The 6,886-nt window shown below is 48.1% G+C and overlaps 1 long non-coding RNA gene across 1 annotated transcript; it reads right to left on the reverse strand.

Moving 5' to 3' along the window:
* Positions 1-1,009: 1,009 nt before the first annotated feature.
* Positions 1,010-6,311, reverse strand: LOC310836143. Its single transcript, XR_014559884.1, has 2 exons — positions 5,405-6,311; positions 1,010-2,028 (listed from the first exon to the last, which is right to left on the reverse strand). It is a non-coding gene; the product is annotated as an uncharacterized lncRNA (long non-coding RNA).
* Positions 6,312-6,886: the final 575 nt, after the last annotated feature.

Consider the following 6,886-nt stretch of genomic DNA (forward strand, 5'->3'; position numbering starts at 1 on the left):
GATTCCCCATTTGCAAGCCCCAGTTTTAACAGACAGTTACTTCTGCAAAATTTAGGGTTTCCTTGAAGAGGGCAAAACTTCAGTTTTGTTTACGAATGACCTCATTTTTGTATCAGCACCCAAGCTTGCAATTAGAGAGAACATTGTCCTATGTTTAAATGTGCTTTTTTAAAAAAAACCCAAAGCAGGTTTTCAATGTCACATTCCTTTCAAACCAAATGTTTCCCCTGTCTCCCTGTGCTAGCTGCTTCTCTTAACATGATGTCGCCTCCCCCCCTCACTGCCTGTGCAAGGCCTCATTACAGGCTTTCGGGACTCACCATCTGAGAGATGGGACTTTTGGCAGCAAGGTGTAAACAGTCAGCTTAATTGGGCATTTAGAACAAAAATAAATGACAGAAGCATTGTCGCTCCAGAGTTTTAAAAAATGTACGAATAGGCAGTTTGAACAGCATTTCCCCATTTCTGCACTGATTAAAAAAAAATAAAAATAAAACCTCTCTAAACCTCCCCAGCTAGTACCACTGTTAAAACATTGCAGCATGACAAACACACTGTGCTCTTATTGGCCTTCCTCACAAGTGTGGTTCGAGGTAACATGTTGCTATCATTTATAGATCTTCTTGGCCTCAGGTAACTGCAGATGCTCCACCTGCCTCCATTAATTTCTTGTTCTGGGGGTTTGTGTTGCCCTCAGTTCTTCTCTCATAGGGTCAGAGGAGCAGGCCACCTAGTTGGAGCCCTGTTCATCAAGAACTTGAATGGCTACACTGGTGCCACTGTGCAAGCAACTGGAAGCAAAAATCTAGGGTAAAAATTGGATGTGAACAGTTTAATGAGTGTCCATCCTTGCCTGAGCAAGGAATTCCCTACTCATGTCCACGGGTGAGAAAACGTACGGACATGCAACTCTACTTACACATGGAGCTATCTTGCACACCAAAATGAATTGCGTGTGTAGGTCCCCAGGCCAGCCCTCAAATAACTTCACACATAACACGTAATTTAGTTTTGGTTTTTGGGCACTATTTTGGCCACAACTTTATTAAAATACAAAATCAGTGAGTGGTTGTTTAGACATTGGTTATGACTATCTGTCCCCCCGCCTGGGACAGAACTGACATCCCGAGGTTCGATCGGTAGCCAGTAGAAGAGAAAGTCAAACTGGGGGTCCTTTGAGCTAAGCGTCGGACCCACGCCGCTCACCCCAGCAGCTCCCCGAAAGCTTGCCGGCCCAGATCCTATGACAAGGATTCCCATGACAGGGATTGGGCGGCCCTGGTCCCATGACAGGGATTGGACGAAATCATGGCAAGCCCCAGGATTCCTTTAACGGAATTCCCTTCAGCGCAATGGGAGGGGCAGGCCCAGCCTGACCCCTCCACCACCAGCATATTATAACCAATGCCTAACCGCCACACGAGCTCTAACGCTTGCCGCCAACCACTCACAAACCCAACCATGAACCCAATTTAGTAGCCACCGCATCCAGCCAAACATCATTCCCCAAATCGGAGAGGTGCACTCCATCTGCCCGGTAAAGGGCCTCAGCCTTAAAATTAATGTCTGGGTGCGAAATACCAAACCACCCAGCTCCAATACCTTCACACAAACAGCAGAGTTAATGCGCTTCCTGGCCCTTTCAGCGGCCTCTGGGCGGGAAACACCGCACCAGGTTTGCCTCTGCAACAGGTGAGACCAAATTATTCTCACTGAAGGTAATAAGGCTGCCAATGCCTCCAAATCCCTTTTGGATTGAGGTGTGCAAAGCAAGGCAATCAATAGTTGCCACATCATTTTTTTTTCCCCAGCTGCACCACTATGGCCATAGGGTGGGGAGGTCCGAGAGCAGCCGGCGACCAATCAGCGGCATAAACTCTCCCCATGACATTCCACGTCTGGAAAACCATGACACTTGCATGTGCTGTGGGAGGCCAGGACACGCTCCCTTTGCAGACTGCCTCGCTCTGCTGCCAGCCCAATGAACGATGCTGTGTCCCACTATCCAGACGCGGACCAGCGTGGGATCTGCAAGGGTTGAAACAAACAAGCATAAGTACCAAACTCAGCATTTTGTTTCGCACTTAACCCTTGAAAGCATACGATTTCCATCTCCCCAAATCCTTGATCCTGGCGGCTGAGAAGCCCCAATGGGCCGCCATAGTCGCTGCACCTATGCGAAAGGAATGAGGGGCGAAACCAGAGGCTGAGATCCCACAAGCAGAGATGGCCATATGCATGACTTTTGTGAACTGGTGTCGCGCCAAAGGGTGACCATTTTCATGCATGAGTAGGGGGCCGTCCCCAGGAGGCTCAAGGCCAAGTACTTCCTTACATCCTTGACTGGGCATGGGCCCACCTCCCCAGTCGCTGGGAGGCGGACAACTTCCCCCCGACCCAGCTGGTCAGTTTTGGAGTTGTGCACTACAAGTCTCAACTCCAAAAGGGGAACGCATATATCCCGAAGGAGCAACCCACGAGAACCAGCAACTTCTAGGATCAAGCCAGCCCCCAGGGGAATGAAAAGCCAAATGTTTCTGGTATCCAATAACAGGCCAAGGGCCCACCTACCTGTGACTGGAAGCCTGATGATGGCAACCCAGCCCACTAGGTCTGACTTAGAGCTCCAGACACTTATGACAAGCTCCAAAGCAGATGAGGAAAAATCCAGAGGCAATAAGCCTCCAAACTCTCAGCCCTGTGCTGGCTTCAACCCTCAGTACACCAAAATTACAGTGGAATACTGAAAGAAGTCTCGTCTAGATCTAGAACCAGGAGAGAAGTCTTAACTTGTTGCAGATACTGCATAGGTCAAGATTGACCGGCTTCCTGCCTGCAGTCCTGTGAAGGCTGGAGCCTTTTACAACCGTCCGAGACCCTGAGCACGACACACTTTTAGAAGGGTCTCTGAAAAATTAAAGCCTTACTCTAGCAGACATTGCAGCAGACTGAATTCTGATAGTTTTAACAGTGCATCCAATCTGCAGCAGGTAGTCCAATTGCTGCAGGTCCTGCTCAGAGGATGGAGGCAAGTTCCTCTGAATGGCCGAGGACTCCCAGCTAAACGCTAAGAAATCAGTCCAGGCCTGAAAGCAGAAGGGGAAATGTAAGCTACTACTCCTCTTAATTATCAATTGTTGCCAAAGCGCCACAGGAGCTCCAGAAAATCCGGCTATAGCTGGGCGTCCAGAGGCCAGGATCTGAAGCTCTCCAACTGAAAACGGCATAGAGTGACAGCAAAAACATTAGATGATCCCGTAATAAAACGAGCAGAAACGCAATATTAAACCTTAAGCAGTGCAGCTGGAAAGAACTTAAAAGGGGGACGGAGACTCTGCCAAAGCATGAGGACCATTTTGCCAGGACCCTCACACTGCCTGGTTATCAGACCAAGACAGACCCGACGGTCCCTGTACTCCTCAGTCCAGATGTGCGCTGACACTACAATGGGGAAAACTCAAGAAAAGTTAGGTCACATGTGATTGCCTTGCCCTACCAGGCTCAAGGCCACTGTACAGGATGATGAAGGGACCCTGGGCCATGAGACCCCACCTGGCCAAGGAGGAATGGAAGGGGCAGCCTGGAACAACCACCCTGCATGCCATTTTTTTAAAAAACTGACCTAGCAATGATAGAATCTGACAAAGCAACATTTGCTATCAGAGGAAGTATTACAAGAATAACGTCCTTCATGGCAAACAGCTTTTCCACAGGCAAGCAGAGGTGTGAGCAACGGTATCCAGCTAGCCCCCAAATACGTTAAAAGGGGCAGTAGGAGCCACTGTCCTATCCACTGGGAACACCCAGCTCCTCAGGGAATAAAAGGGGCGTACAGTAAGCCTTAGCAGAGGCTGGTGTCACATGAACCAGCCAGTAAAATAATCCACATAACGATACCCCCAGTTAAACGAGTATTGACTCACAATGTTCAATCCAGAAAGACGCTAAAGGACTCAAGTGCTGCACAGCCTATAGCGCAACCCATTGGCATCGCCTTATAAATGTAAGGACCATCCAATTAAGCCCAACTACTTATAATCTTGAGGGTGAACCGGCAGCAGCCTGACAGCCAATTCAATGTCGCATAATGCCAACAAGGCCCTCTTCCAATATGTTGGTAAGCTCAACTGCCTGATCCAAAGATGCAAATTTTGCAGAACAATTCCAGAGAGTCATTCACTGAGGTGCCTTTGGGATGCGATAAATTATATGGGGGATTATATGGGGCTTTCCTAGGGACGATCCCCAAAGGGATAAATGAAAATAGGAATAGCAGGAGAATCAAGGGGATACCACCATACGTCCAATGAAAGCTGTTTCCTAACCTTCTTACTTGCTAACACAGGTAGCTCTCTGACTGGCTTTGAGTTGCTGTATTCTGAGCCACTGGCTGAAGAGCCAGTGGAATACCAAACCATGGGAAAACCCTTCCCACAAGCGCAAAACCACTGACCTATCTAGATAACCATTTGGCTAGGCTTTCAAGGAAGATATTTTTTTGGAAATATGGGCGAGAGGTATTGAGTTATTGCTTGCTAGCCCCTAGCCCCCACATTGGGCAAAATGCCCTGCCTAGTGTTGCCACCATGATGTGTAAATTTACAGGGCCGACGCCGGCCAGAAACCCTAAAAAGTCCCAACAAAGCTGCTGCCGGGCCACCTTCCTGCATACCAGCTTAAGATTCTATAGCTCAGGGGATTTCCATTTGAAATGTGGAGCTGCACAAGTGGTCCACATGTCCATGTCCCTGCGATCCTAGCAAGCTGAGGGGATGATGGCAGCCCTGCATCTAACATTCCCATAGTGAATAGCAACTTAAAGAATAGTGGAGTGGAAGGGACCCTGAGGATCATCTAGTCCACTCTCCCACAATATTAATAATAATAATAATAATAATAATAATAATAATAATAATAATAATAATAATAATAATCTATTTGTACCCCATCCATCTGGCTGGGCTTCCCCAGCCACTCTGGGCAGCTTCCAACAAAAGATTAAAATACAGTAATGCAGCAAACATTAAAGGCTTCCCTAGACAGGGCTGCCTTAGATGTCTTCTAAAAAGTCTGGTAGTAGACATCTGGTGGGAGGGTGTACCACAGGGCAGGTGCCACTTCCGAGAAGGCCCTCCACCTGGTTCCCTGTAACTTGGCTTCTCACAGAGAGGGAACCACCAGAAAGGCCCTCGGCGCTGGACCTCAGTGTCCAGGTAGAGTGATGAGAGAGCGTGCAGCTGTCCCATACAGGGACCAATCCTGCAACCTAGGCATTACCGGCACCATACGCTGACCAGCTGAGCTATCCAGGATGATCCCTAAAGACCTGGAACAGCCTGACCCTGACCCCTGGAGAGGTCCAAGGTGATGTCTGAATCATCATCAGAGCCCAGTGATGATTTACCTGCAAGGAGGTGTAAGCATCATCCCTGCTCCGCTTTTTTCCTGCCTCTGAAGACGCTTCCTTCTGGAAGAAGGCACCTGGGGCATCAACAAGTCATCCTCTGCAGGAGAGGCAAGCTCTGGAGGCATCTGCAAAGGCCCTGTCATAGTCTGCAAAAAGAAAAAACCTAAACAATGTGAGGAACAGGTGAAACCAATGCTTTGTGCACACATGGGGATGCTATTCAGGCCAGAAACGCTGCCAGAGGCCATCAAATTCTAGGGCCAAGCCCTAAGATCACCTGCTAGGCCAGACATAAATGTTTCCAATGAGATAACAAACTCGAGGCAGCCCACCGCCTGTCCAGATACCCCTGCTTGCCCTTTAGAGGGAAGCACCTCCTCAAGAAACCCAAAGTTCTTTTTGGGAGCAATATCACAAGTGGGCCGAACTATCCAGCAACAGAATAGTCCAAAAGGAGCAGCTTGTTTTGTTTTGTGATAACAATGGCTAAGGGGGGGATATGAACCCTGTCTCCCAGGTCCTAGTCCTGTGCTCTAGCCACTAAGCCACAATGGCTCGTCTCTAAAATGGCAATTGCCACTATCAGGGCAAAACAAACTTGAAGAAAATAAACTTGTTCTGAAACAGGATAGTTAAAGAGCATACACAGAGTGCTCACTGGAGGCACAGAGAGCCTCTGGCTCCACTCTGTCTGCCTAAGATATACATTAGCAACAAGTGAGCCTGCAAACAAACAGATAAATTCTTATAGAGAAAGTGAGTCACATGTCACAGAGACTTAACAATTACTCTACTGCTAACTGTAGCAGGCTTAGGCTTGAATGATATGTGCAGGCCGAGCAGGCCGTGAAGGCCTCCATGCTTCTGCTCTCTGCCTTTTTTGTCTCATTGCAATATTAAAGGAACTCAATATAGTGCTCCCACCCAAGGCTAAATTAAAACTCAGCCAACAGCTCTGCATGCACCCAAAATAAAGCCAACCTTTGGGGATACTATAAACGAAGTGATTCTAGCTAAGCTGGGAACAGCCCTGACTAGCCCCACAATTAAACAGGCAAAAATGGGGAAAAACCTCTTTGCAAAAGAAAGCCCCTAATGGGGGCTCTCTCCCTATTGGGAAAGGCAAGCCCAGGAGGATTACGCACAGGCAGCGCTCACAGATACAGGAAAAAAGGGAAATTAAATTAATTAAGGGACTAGAGAGGATTAAATAGAAGGGGGAAAATAAAGAAATGTAACCAGACAATGAGAAGATTGCTCCTGATCCGATGCACTCTGCAAAGAGAAAGAGAAACCAGAGTGCACCAATATTTAAAGACCATGGTCCCACTCACCCAATTTGCAACATACAATTTGCCCCAGCAACCCGGTTATTCAATCACAATGCCAGGCAACAACTATTAACCTGCCTGGCAACAAGAGGTCTGGCCCGGTGGCCCACACCGCAACACGTGCTCTCATTTATTGGAGAACACGCTT

This window comes from Podarcis gaigeae (assembly GCF_964106915.1).
Source record: "Podarcis gaigeae genome assembly, chromosome: Z".
In the NCBI taxonomy this organism is placed as follows: domain Eukaryota; kingdom Metazoa; phylum Chordata; class Lepidosauria; order Squamata; family Lacertidae; genus Podarcis; species Podarcis gaigeae.